General features: G+C 32.3%; 1 protein-coding gene across 1 annotated transcript in view; it reads right to left on the minus strand.

Annotated features, from left to right (window-relative positions):
• The window catches only part of LOC114333790 (cuticlin-3), a 111,275-nt gene extending 99,006 nt beyond the window's left edge, over window positions 1–12,269 (minus strand). Inside the window, exon 1 of the mRNA XM_028283795.2 lies at window positions 12,019–12,269. The gene's annotated coding sequence lies outside the window, so the exon portion shown is untranslated. The remainder of the gene's footprint in view (window positions 1–12,018) is intronic.
• Between the last annotated feature and the right edge of the window lie 231 nt (window positions 12,270–12,500).

Raw genomic sequence — 12,500 nt, forward strand, 5'->3', positions numbered from 1 at the left:
ATTTTTTAAATTGGGCTCTGTACCGCCATTCTTTATTATATTACGAATACGTGTGCCACATATCTCGAAAAAATATTCAAAATTACAGCCGCAATCTTGGAACGCGTTTTCGCTACCTGTTGATCGCTACTGTTTCCTCTTAAGTAAAATATGTCATTTGGATATTTTTTTAAACTCGATAGATCCTAGGGACATGTCGGTAGATCGGTAGGATCATCACTTTTGGGAGTTTTGGGAATATCCCAATTGACAACGCAATATACACCGACGCCGTCTACAACGAGCGACGAATCAGAGATGCCAGATTGGGGTACTTTCGCCCATTTTTAGGGTAATTTGAAAGCATATGGGAAAATTTTTATAGGTTGAATTGGTTGGGGAATTTTTCGAGAGGAAAATTGAGCAAACTGAATTGCAATATAAATGTATTGTTATGATCTGCTTTTTATTAATTATATATTAATTATTATTTATCTGATTAATTATTTAATTGTCGCAAATCATACATAAAAATGAATAAAAAATCTCAGGGTGCCTTTTTATACTATAAAAAAAATCTAAATTATCTCACGTTATACTTATCTTCTCTCGTGGGTTCAGTATCTCTTAGTTGATCCTAATCGGGATAAAATAGGTAAAAGAAATAAAGCAAAATATTAAAATAAACATACAGAATTGTCTTTTATTTGTCAAAATCAATACTCTAAACTCTATCAAATCTAAAACCTGTGGACACAGATGTCTGAATGAAATCTTTACCACTTAAATTTATTATAGTTAAAAAAAAAACAATTTATCGGTTTGTTCCCGATGACTTTGGTAAAACAAACTAAACAAAACAAATTTATGTATTCGCAAGATTAGCTATACTTCCTATTTACTTTTAGAAATATTGGAATTTTAATTCATATGCCTTTTACTCAAAATTTTAGTTTCCGAACATAAAAATATCTTTCACATAAGTTGACTGACCTTTTGCTTCACTCACTCATGTCTTCTCGTGACCCAAAACAGCTCTCCCTCGTTGACTATGTTAAAGGCTACTCATCAAAGCCCTCTCCGTTCTCCAGCTTCAAAACTATCAGCATACCAGCACCAATTCTTCAACAAGCCGGGCCTCTTTTGACACGTACTCGATTCAAACAAAACTCCAAAAATTCTCTGCTCTCCTTCTCACAATAATACAGAATCAAAGAGGTATTTCGTCTCAATTTGATCTGTCTCTCGTTCCACTTTTCAACACTATTCTCCACTATCAAACAGCCACTGGTATCTGCTAACTATCTATCCACTAAAACGTCGAACCGGTCCTCAGCGATGCCAAAAACATAATGACTTCCCCTTCAAACTCTCTTAATCATTCAAACTACTTTTCCCCTTCCACGTTGCCAAGAATCTGAAACATCGACTTTTCCATTCGACAAACAAAACAGTCACCCTCAAAACCATTCCGACCATCCTAATTACCTTCTGAGAACTATACAACATTTACTCGTGTTGAAACAAAGATACTAAAATTCCAAACTTTCTCCTAAAACCACTTTTCTAGAAATTGATAATTACCTCTACCCTAAACAATCTTTTTCCATTTTAAATCAAAATACATCGTTATTTTCACTTTAATTATTCACAAAAGTCTTTAATGGTTCATCGGAAAGCTCATTAAAAAAAGAAATCCACTTACATCCAAACTAAATTCTAATAAATATTTACAGATCAATATACAGGGTGTATCAAATTTATGTGCCCGCGTTATTAAAAAAAAATTAATTTAATTTTTATTTTGCCTTTGATTGATAAAATTGAAAACACAATATTATGTAACACATAACATTATATTAACATTATAACCTATCGAGTATTTGCTTCTGATTAAAAAAACCGAAAAATGGTTTTTGGAACAACCGCTTTTTTTGACCAGTTATAACCGCCAGGTTAAACCGTAAGTAAAAAACCGGTATAACCGAAAACCGGTTTTTTGTTCAACAACCGCCATCCCTACCTTGGTTGTTACAAATACAGTTCGCTGGAATAAGTTTTACCCCCCTTATTAACTTATTTATTTTTAGCACATAAGAAAAACGCTCGGATAGGTCGATTTTTAAAATAATCATAGTATATTATAGCGTAAATGTTTCGAACTTTACGCGATCCCTCTTCTTCAGGTGACAGGCACAACTTTGATTTTTTTAAATAGGAAAGTAAGTACATCATGTGACACCTCATTTAAAGGCTTTTTTCTACAACCGTGTTAAAAATGCAATTTTTAGAACTCCATACGTGCGTTAAAAATGCTACTTTAAGGCAGGGCCGGTTTTAAGGTTCTGAGCGCCCCTGGCAAAATAAAATTTGGCGCCCCTTCATATAAGAATATACAAATTTACTGCAAATATAAAAAAATAGGAAAAAATCAAAATTTTACCATAAAGAACTATGTAAAAATATATTTATTTAAAAAATAGTAGGATAGTTATTACTTATAACTTATCCAACATAGGGCATAGCATAGCGAGCACATTTTAAGTTCAAGCGACGAAGAAGCGAGGTAAAAGATAAATGCACATTATCAACAACCAGTAAAAAATGTGTATAAATAACTATTTAGATGGAAAATAAGCCACAATTAAATTGAAAAAAATAATTTTATTATCGTTTCGACGCCCAAATCGGGTGTCGTTGTCAAAATACTACTAAATTAAACAAAAATGTTGTTGCTTAGTAAAAAATTCGTCTAATAATTTATTTAATCTGACTCATTTATATCATTTAGTGTGTATAAATCTTCTACAAGACCAAAAAACATGTTGATTGTGCGCAAGATATAGCTGCATCCCCAATAACTAAATTGAGGGAGTGGCATCCACTTAGCATAAAATAACATGCGGATATTCTTTGCAAACGCGAGCTTGTACATCTTTATTTTTTCTCTTCCTTTTAGAGCCGTTGTGATATCCTTGGCCTTACAATCATCTATGCAAATTCAAATAAAATCATTCATTATTTTTTTTTTATTATCTCATGAGCTTTTTATTATCTCTATGACTCGATACCTATAGAACCAAACTATGGTTTTAGGTATCGAGTTACTAGGACAAAAAATATGCTGCATACTAAAATTAAACCCGGTACTGTGGGATAAGAACATCAGTATAAAAACAAAAAGAAGAATATAATATAACACCATGACAAAAAGTATTCTGAATAATGGGTGTGAAAATTGAATAAAAAATACGAAAACCAAATGCAAAATAAGAGCAACAGATATCGAATACCTAAGTAGAAGCTGTAGAAGGGATAGAATAAATAACATAGAGATTAAGAAAATAATGGTAATGAATTCAAGGGATAATAGACAACATAGAACAAAAGAGATTAACCTGGTACGGACATGGCAGAAGAGCAGACCAAAATCGTTGATAAACAGAATAACAGATTGGAGCCCGATAGGAAGAAGGAAGAGAGACAGACCCCGAAAATCTTTTAGAGATAAAATGGACGAAGCAATATTAGAAAAGAAACCTGCAGGACTGGAAAAACAGAAAGAACTGAAAATAACGGTCAAGTGAAATAATACAGGAAAAACTATGGAAATCCAGGGTGGTCAAGAAAAAACAGGATCTTTCTAAATAAATGCAACAAACTTTAAAGGGTAATTCTATATGTCAGGGTAATTCTAAGCGTATGTCAGCAAATACTTCGTTTCCGAGATATGGGGTGTTGACATTTTTCTTACAAACTGACGATTTCTTTATTGTTCTAAAACCGGTTCAGATATGCAAATGAAATTTGATGTGTTTTAAGAGGTAATTATTGCGCATTTTTTGACATAAAATTAATAATTTTATATCTACTGTTGAAATGGTGTGAATTTTTTAAAGAAAAACATAGTACGCCACTGAGATATTTCAAATAACAAATCATTTTGGAATTACTCGTTCAATTTATGATATATACAAAAATCTATTATTCCTTTTTTTCATACGTCGTTCGTGCCGTTTTTATGCAAAAAGTGAAACATCTTAACGCGTACAAAGTATTCGAAATAAATTTCTATATATTCATATTATGAAAAAGAACTTGTCAATTCTAATTCATATAGATATACCTGGTTTGTTTTTTTTTATTTAAAATTACACACCCACGGACACACGACAATGTTGATAAAGCAAAGTTTACAGAACAGGAAGACAAAACTATCTAACCATTGAGGCTATAATGACAAGTAGCAGTATAATAATATCACTGACTATTCATAAATTTGTTGATACTTCGTAAATCTGATCTTCGTGTATTTAAGTATGTATGTATAACATTGTAATACCATAAAAGTGATAGGTATTACCTGACAAAAATGACCTTTAAAAGCCATAACAGTTTTTAGGTTGCATTATTTTTATTAGAGAATTTTTGTGAGCTAGAAATAGTTTTCTTATTGTTACAATTATTTAATATTAATTGTCTTAGGAGTAATCTTAGCCCAAAGATAATCTATAAAGTCCAAAAAAATAGTGAATGTAAAAAATATTATATATTTTTTTGTTTAGCTAATGCCTCGACAACTAATGGCCATTGGCATGGTAGGTACGGTAATTTTGAACAGTTAGGTACCTAGTGTCATGTGTAAGTAGTGTGGGTGTTGAGTAAGTGGCTTGTTACTTTGCAATGTCGACGTCATTGTCTTTGCAAAGAGACGCTAATTGTATCCGAACGTCTGCGGTCCCTCCGGTGAGAACCGATCCCACGAGGACAGAAACTATATTCATTTATTAATTTATAATAAATGAAAAATTTCCGACCCTGGTGAGATTCGAACCCACAACCTTTCGGATTTTTTCGATCCAAAGGCAGGCGCTCTTACCACTGAGCCACGGAGGGGGGTAAATATTATATTTATATATCAGCGTCTCTCAAAATTTGGCGCCCCCAAATTCTGGCGCCCCGGGCGGTCGCCCGGCTCGCCCGCCCCTTTATCCGGCGCTGCTTTAAGGCACTAGTGCTTTAAAATTTTTATGGCACTGCAATTCGTATTGATCGTATAGGCAATTTTGATGTAATGTCAAAAAAATATAAAAATGGAATGTCAGTCAAGTTCAAGTAAAAGTTTTTGTAGATATTGTCCTGTAATTACGTTTGTAGAAAAAATATTGCATGATATGCGTGTTAAAAAGTGCATTTTTAAGGCACTCATGTGAACTGCAGAACTCGCTGTCGCTCATTCTGCAAACTTTCACATGCGTGCCTTAAACGTGTACTTTTAACACTTATATCATAAATAACTATTGAAATACTGATTACAAAAAATTATAGTATTTTAAGCCTTTCTGAGAGCATATGCGCAAAAATTTCGCTCGAATTATTTTTAAATGCGTTCATTTTTTTCGAATACTGAGAAAACCTTAAGTATTTTTAAAAAATTTAAACGCAGAAAGAAATATTACTGTATTATCCATGGTCGAAAGTCCTTGAGAACTTCTATAATATTTATTTTAATAAGTCACAGGGGTGAAAAAAAATAGTCTGATTTTTAATTTTAAATATATATTACAAAAGAAACTTTTTGTTCATTATAAGGGACTTTCTGCCCTCGGGAATAATGTAGTCTTCTATTTTGCGTTTAAATATTTTAAAAATACCTATTAGTTATCTCAGGATTCGAAAAAAATAAATGCGTTTAAAAAGAACTCGACCGAAATTTTGCGCCTACGCTCTCAAAAAGGATTAAAGTATTAAACATTTTTGTACTGTTTGAATTTATGCGACGATTGACGATCCACTGTTTTAAAGATTGGTTGAACAGATGTTGCCAGTTGTATGGTCCTCACTATGTGTATCGTAAGTTATTCAACAGGGCATAGAATATACATGGTTAGAAAATATACGCCAAAGTCAGCGCCTCTATGCGGAAAATCTCTGAACTAAAAATTGATGTGGACCATACAAAGTGAGGTCCCACTTTTTTTTGTAAAAAAACAGTGTTTGCTATCAGTACATGTCTACGAAAAAGTCTTACATTGATTGACTAAGTGAGGTCCGTATACTGGACCTCACTTTGTACAGGACCTCACTTCAACCGCAGTTTCTTTTGATATGTGGCTCACTTCATACGCTGGGAGTAAATATATATATATATATATATATATATATATATATATATATATATATATATATATATATATATATATAAGATGTAGATCTTTGAAACACACTCAGTGAACCAAAGATCCAAGGTTATTGGTTTAACGACCACTCGTACGAAATCAAATAGATGAAATAGAGAATGTGGAAAAATCCCCTTACGAACAATTCACACATCCACATCCATATATATATATATATATATATATATATATATATATATATATATATATATATATATATATATATATAGTGTATTTGATAAATACTTGATTAAAGACGTGAACTTAATAAAAAGTTATTTATTGTGTATTATTTGTGGAAGATCCAAGCAGAGAATACATCAGATATATCCTGTGATCCAAGTATTTTGTTGTTAGAGATGTTCAAAATTGTAAGCGTTCCATAATAACAATATATTATTAAAAAATCACTTTAACACTTTTCCTCTTTTCTTGATTGATTATTAGTTTTTCTTGTACAAATAAATTATTACAATCACTGAAAACATAGTTAGTGAAAAAATTATCACATTTATTAACTGAATTAATAATTTGCAATTATAAAAATAACAGTTATCCAAGAACATTCAAAAGCCATCTTTTTAAATTAATTATGACATTTTCAAGTAGAATGACATTCTAGTAATGTTTACATATCCACACCAGTGTGAATTTTACTACACGTAATTTGCCGTGTAAAGACAGAAAAAGTAGGGATACACGTAAAATATTTGCGAATTATGTACCCATAGCCTTAAGAGCCTGATCTTAACAAACTATTTTATGTAGAGCCTATTATGAATAAGAAAAGGTGAAATTTTGAAATTACATATGTATAATTTTCATCTATAAATTAGATACAAAACCCAATAACACTTAGTTTAGAAAATGAATGTCTGTATTTAGCTAATTTTAAAAAATTTCATTAAATTTAAAGTTTAATAAATTATTACTTTCAAAATTGTATGTACTTAATGTCTTGACGAAAATTATACCTAAAGGCACGTATCCATTACGTTGGTGCTCCGTGTAACTGCTCCAGTGGATACGGCATGCGCTCCTCTACATATAAACCGCCATCGATTGGATCGCCGAGGGTGAGCATCGAGCGGGAGCACCAACGTATCCACTATGTGGAGCAGTTACACGGAGCCCCAACGTAATGGATACGTACCTTTAGAAGTGAAGCGTAAAGGCCCGTATCCATTTATGTGCGCGAACTTCTCGCACTCTGTCCTCCAGCAACTGCTCCAACGGTTACGGTATGCGCTCCTCTACATATAAATCGCCACCAATTAGAGCGGCATCTTGTAAAAAGTTGAATGTACACCGAATGAATCAAAGAAAACTTACAAATTTGAAACATTAAACAGTGTGATAAGTAATCCTAAAATACACTAAATGTCTTTTTCAACGGAGATCAGTTCAGTACTTTTTATATGAAAAATTATAATAAACTTCTTCGTTTTCTTTTAAGGAAACAATAAATGAAGAGAAAAATTGAAATGAGACAATATTCAAAGACTTATTGATTTTATTCAACCGGTTTACCACGAGTTCTAAAAGAAGCTTCTCCATGATCACAAAAATAACAAATACAGTGGAACCTCGATAAGTCGGCCCCCGATAACCCGGAAGTCCGGCTAACCCGGACCGATTTTCATCAGACAAACATTCAACAATAAAAATGTATGTATTACCTATGTTAAAACATTTTATCTGTAGCCGCTTCTGGAATGTCTTAAAAATATCGAGTTTCATTGATAAAACTTGGCTTTGACCATAATATAATGTAAAAATGACTCATGGCACACGGCGGCAGAACGTTCATTATCCATTATCGGGCTATCGCAAACAACAGGCATCTTTTATTCCTTTATTTATTTTCAACTGTCTTTTAAAAAATTATTTTTAGAACAATGGTCTTTTAAACTTTAAACAATGAAAGAGCCACTGTTCTTAAATAACATAACATCGCATGGCAGACGAAATTGACACAACCGAAACTGACTGAGTTTTTTTACCTAGAAATGAACAATACTCTATCTATACTGTCTATACTACAACTATAATAGGTAAGGTAGATGTGTAATATGCATATATAATTCATGTTGTTTTAATTATAACGGACTTTATCTATAAGTATACCGTATTTTATTAATTTTTACAATGCTCTCCGGCTAACCCGGATTTTCGATAACCCGGATCGGCCGCGGTCCCGATTAATCCGAGTTATCGAGGTTCCACTGTACTCACAACTGAGACAACTGCCTGGAAGAGAGTTTTAAGATTAAACTGAAACGTTGCAGTCAGCATCGCAGCAATCTAAGTTTGGCTAAGATAATAGTGCAGATTATACCTAAACGTTACTTTTGTCGTTTTTCTTTATTTTGCACTGTTTCATATTATAAATAAACAAGAATAAAAAACCGCTAAACGCCGTAAAAATGAGTGGCTCATACAATATTCCAGCTACAAAAGATCTGATATGAATATTACGTGGCGCGAAAATGTATTTTCATTTTGATGCAAAACAAAATTTTAGTTTTATTTTAAAAGATTTTTCCATAATATTTGCTCAATTTGAAGTAAAACGAGCCCCAAAAGAGTAACTTTGATACAGTTTGAATCTTGAAACTCTTTTGTGGCGCGTTTACTTCAAATTTAGCAAATATTATAGAAAAATCTTTTAAAATAAAACTAGAATTTTGTTTTGCATTAAAATGAAAATACATTTTCGCGCCACGTAATATTCACATCAGATCTTTGTAGCTGGAATATTGTATGCGCCACTCATTTTTACGGCGTTTAGCGGTTTTTTTATTCTTGTATCAGGAGTTTTTCAAAGTTATTTATAAATTAAATGTATGGAGTTGAATGTAATGTTTCTCGATTACACGTTAAGCTTTAAAAATTGTCGCCTTTGTCGCATTACCCCCCAAATGACCTAGTGTCCATCGAATGTACACTAGATTTTTTTCTATTCGAAATAGATTGAAAAAAAAAATATTGGGATGGCCGGTAAATAAACTCGTATTGCCCGTTGCCAGATCAGATTTAGCGGTAACCACTACGACTACATAAACCATTTCGGGAATAATCGTTAATTGGATTATATTTTTGTAGCTTAATACCTTCTAAACGGCTTAACCGATTTTGATCACTAAACATGAGTTTGAAACGTATGGACAAGTAGTATCTGATGCATTTAAGGTCAAGTATGATAACTGAAGCTATTACAGGAATTATTGAGCTTGAAAACCCGTTTTCTCCATAGATAATAGATTTGATCATACTTATGAAGCCTATAACTTAAAAATTCGAATTTTTTCGGATATGAGGTATACACCGTTAGATTCGTCTAGAGTCCTTATACAAACGCTCAGTTATTGGCGCAATTCGTAGGTTGAAATTGTGAGTAATTGTCGAAAAACCAAAATTTACAAAGTTTAGTTTTTCAGTTTTTCGGCTATACTGAGCTGTGTGTATGTCTGATCGTGACATCTTACACACCATTTGAAAGCTTAACTCAACACCATGATACTATGACAAGAGTATCATGACTCAACACTATTGATTTGGTGTATTTGCGGTTCTCCTGTCTCTTCTTGAACCGAAGATATATTATATCCCCAAGAAATATGCCGCTTTGTACCTAATAAGTCCTATAGTTGGCTTATGGGTGGTCAAAAGTCACAAACTACACCGGTTCTGAATCGGCCCTGACCCCCTCTTCAAACACACAAAAAAATTCAGTTCGGTTTAACTTTTCCAGTCACATACATACATACATACATATCCACAAACATTTTCCCTGTTTTAAATAGAAATTGAGTCATATTTCTGAGCTCGGTAACTTTTGAATGATATAACTGATTTTTAAAATTAGACATGCGTTGGAAAAGTAATGAGCAGTACTATTAGAAGCCGCAAAGGTCGGACTTAAATTTTTGAAGTTTTTGGGAATTTTGGGGACGAGAACGAAAAACAGACCCTAAATAGGAAGGGTCGTAAAATCCACACCCTTGGACCAACATGGATGGTTGACATAGGAATGGGTGAGTCTTTTCCTGAACTTTAAGATGGGAGTTGGCCCAATTTTCAGTTCAGTCAGATTTACAAAATCCAAAATTTCGTGTATATATAGGGTGAGGCAGATAACTGGCCTATTAGAAATATCTCGAGAACTAAAGGCAACAGAATCATGAAAATTTTAACAAAGGGGTTTTGAAGGATGATCTATACGGATGGTTATACCGGAAGTTGCTTATAACTTCGTTTTTTTAATGGGACACCCTGTATATTTTTACATTTTTGGATTCTCTTCGATGTCTTCTTTCTTAAAATATAAGGTTTTGTAATATTATACATTGTATTTTAAAAGATAATTACGTTTTTTTTTAATTTCGTAGCAACATTCACACCCTGTAGAATTGTAGTAGTTTGACATCTAAAACTCTACTTACGTTCAAATGATTTTTAATATACTCTACTATTGTTAAGAATCATTAGTATAGCTAAATTTTTAATTTTAGTAAACAGGGTTGGTCGAAACTCGGAATGAGTATTTTCTGAGTTTTCTTAAATGGAACACCCTGTATTTTTGTATTGTAGTGAAATGATATTTTATAGTACTTTTTTATTTCTTAAGCATTCCCTATACCTAACTGCTTTAATTTGTGAGTTATTGGTGATTCAAGCTAAACATTAATTGCAACAAAAAATACGTAAAATTTTATTAGGTTGGCCGTGAAAATACTCAATCCCAAATAATTTTTCAGAAATAAATACATATTAATCCAAACTGGTCCTTAAAATGACCAATAATGGTTTAGCTATCGAAATACCTACTTAGTTAAGATTGTTAGTGCGATTAACAATTAAGCACAAATTAAAGCAGTTAGGTATAGGGAATGCTTAAGAAATAAAAAAGTACCATAAAATATCATTTCATTACAATACTAAAATACAGGGTGTTCCATTTAAGAAAACTCAGAAAATACTCATTCCGAGTTTCGACCAACCCTGTTTACTAAAATTAAAAATTTAGCTATACTAATGATTCTTAACAATAGTAGAGTATATTAAAAATCATTTGAACGTAAGTAGAGTTTTAGATGTCAAACTACTACAATTCTACAGGGTGTTAATTTTGCTACGAAATTAATAAAAAAAAACGTAATTATCTTTTAAAATACCCTGTATAATATTACAAAACCTCATATTTTAAGAAAGAAGACATCGAAGAGAATCCAAAAATGTAAAAATATACAGGATGTCCCATTTAAAAAAATGAAGTTATAAGCAACTTTCGGTATAACCGGAAGTTGTAAAGAGATGAAAATATTTTCATTTAATAGATCATCCTTCAAAACCCCTTAATTCAAATTTTCATGATTTTGTTGCCTTTAGTTCTCGAGATATTTCTAATAGGCCCTTTATTTGCCTCACCCTGTATAGTGTCGCGTGTAGGGGGGTGTGGGTGTGCGCCACTAGTGAGAACTGTCGTTCTCTGGTAATACTTTACCCAAATAACGCTATTAACACAAATTTTTCAAACTTCATCTTTTTTCTTGTAAATATCAAAACATTTAATCCAGATTTTTGTAAAAAATGTAATAGTGTCCCTAAGTACACATTTTACTCCGGATATTAATTACTTGGCCGATTAGAATAAGAAGAGTCGAAGTGATTTTTTTTTTCAAAATACAGCTAAACTAGTTATTATTTTTTAATTTGTATGGGTATAATTTGTTTTATGATGTACAAGGCAAGGAATTTTAATTATACAAATAACTTTAACTCATCTCAAAACTAATAAATCTGCACTTGGACCTCTTTTATTTTAAGTCCCTCAATCAATAAAAAATTATTATCTTACCTTTGTATGTTCGTATGTAAAAGTGATGAATATTAGTACTTTTCTAAAATATTCCACAAAAATCACCAAATTAAAAAATTATCCAAAAATTAAGGGTGCTGGATGCATTATTTCTTTACGACCGTTCAAGATATTCGCGTTTTTCTTCGCGTTTCTTCCGGCACGAACCGCTCACGTTCCTCACGGTGCTCGAATGTGCCCGTTACCTCTTCTTGCAAATACAGTTGTTACGGGACTTTCGTCGACTACTGTTGCTCGGTGGTCAGTGGCGTATAAAGAAGATGTAATCGAGATGAACTCTTTTCATCAATGCATGAATACATTCAATTATGTTACTTAACCCGATGACGGTTACCTCAATTTTTGGTGCATGCGTCATATGTCGATCTAATCAGTCTTTTTCTTTGTTAGCCTTTATCCTATTTTATTTTAAATAGATACCTTTTGTTATTTATTATTGAATATTATTTTAATAGAAGATC

This window comes from Diabrotica virgifera, chromosome 6 (assembly GCF_917563875.1).
Source record: "Diabrotica virgifera virgifera chromosome 6, PGI_DIABVI_V3a".
Classification (NCBI taxonomy): Eukaryota; Metazoa; Arthropoda; class Insecta; order Coleoptera; family Chrysomelidae; genus Diabrotica; species Diabrotica virgifera.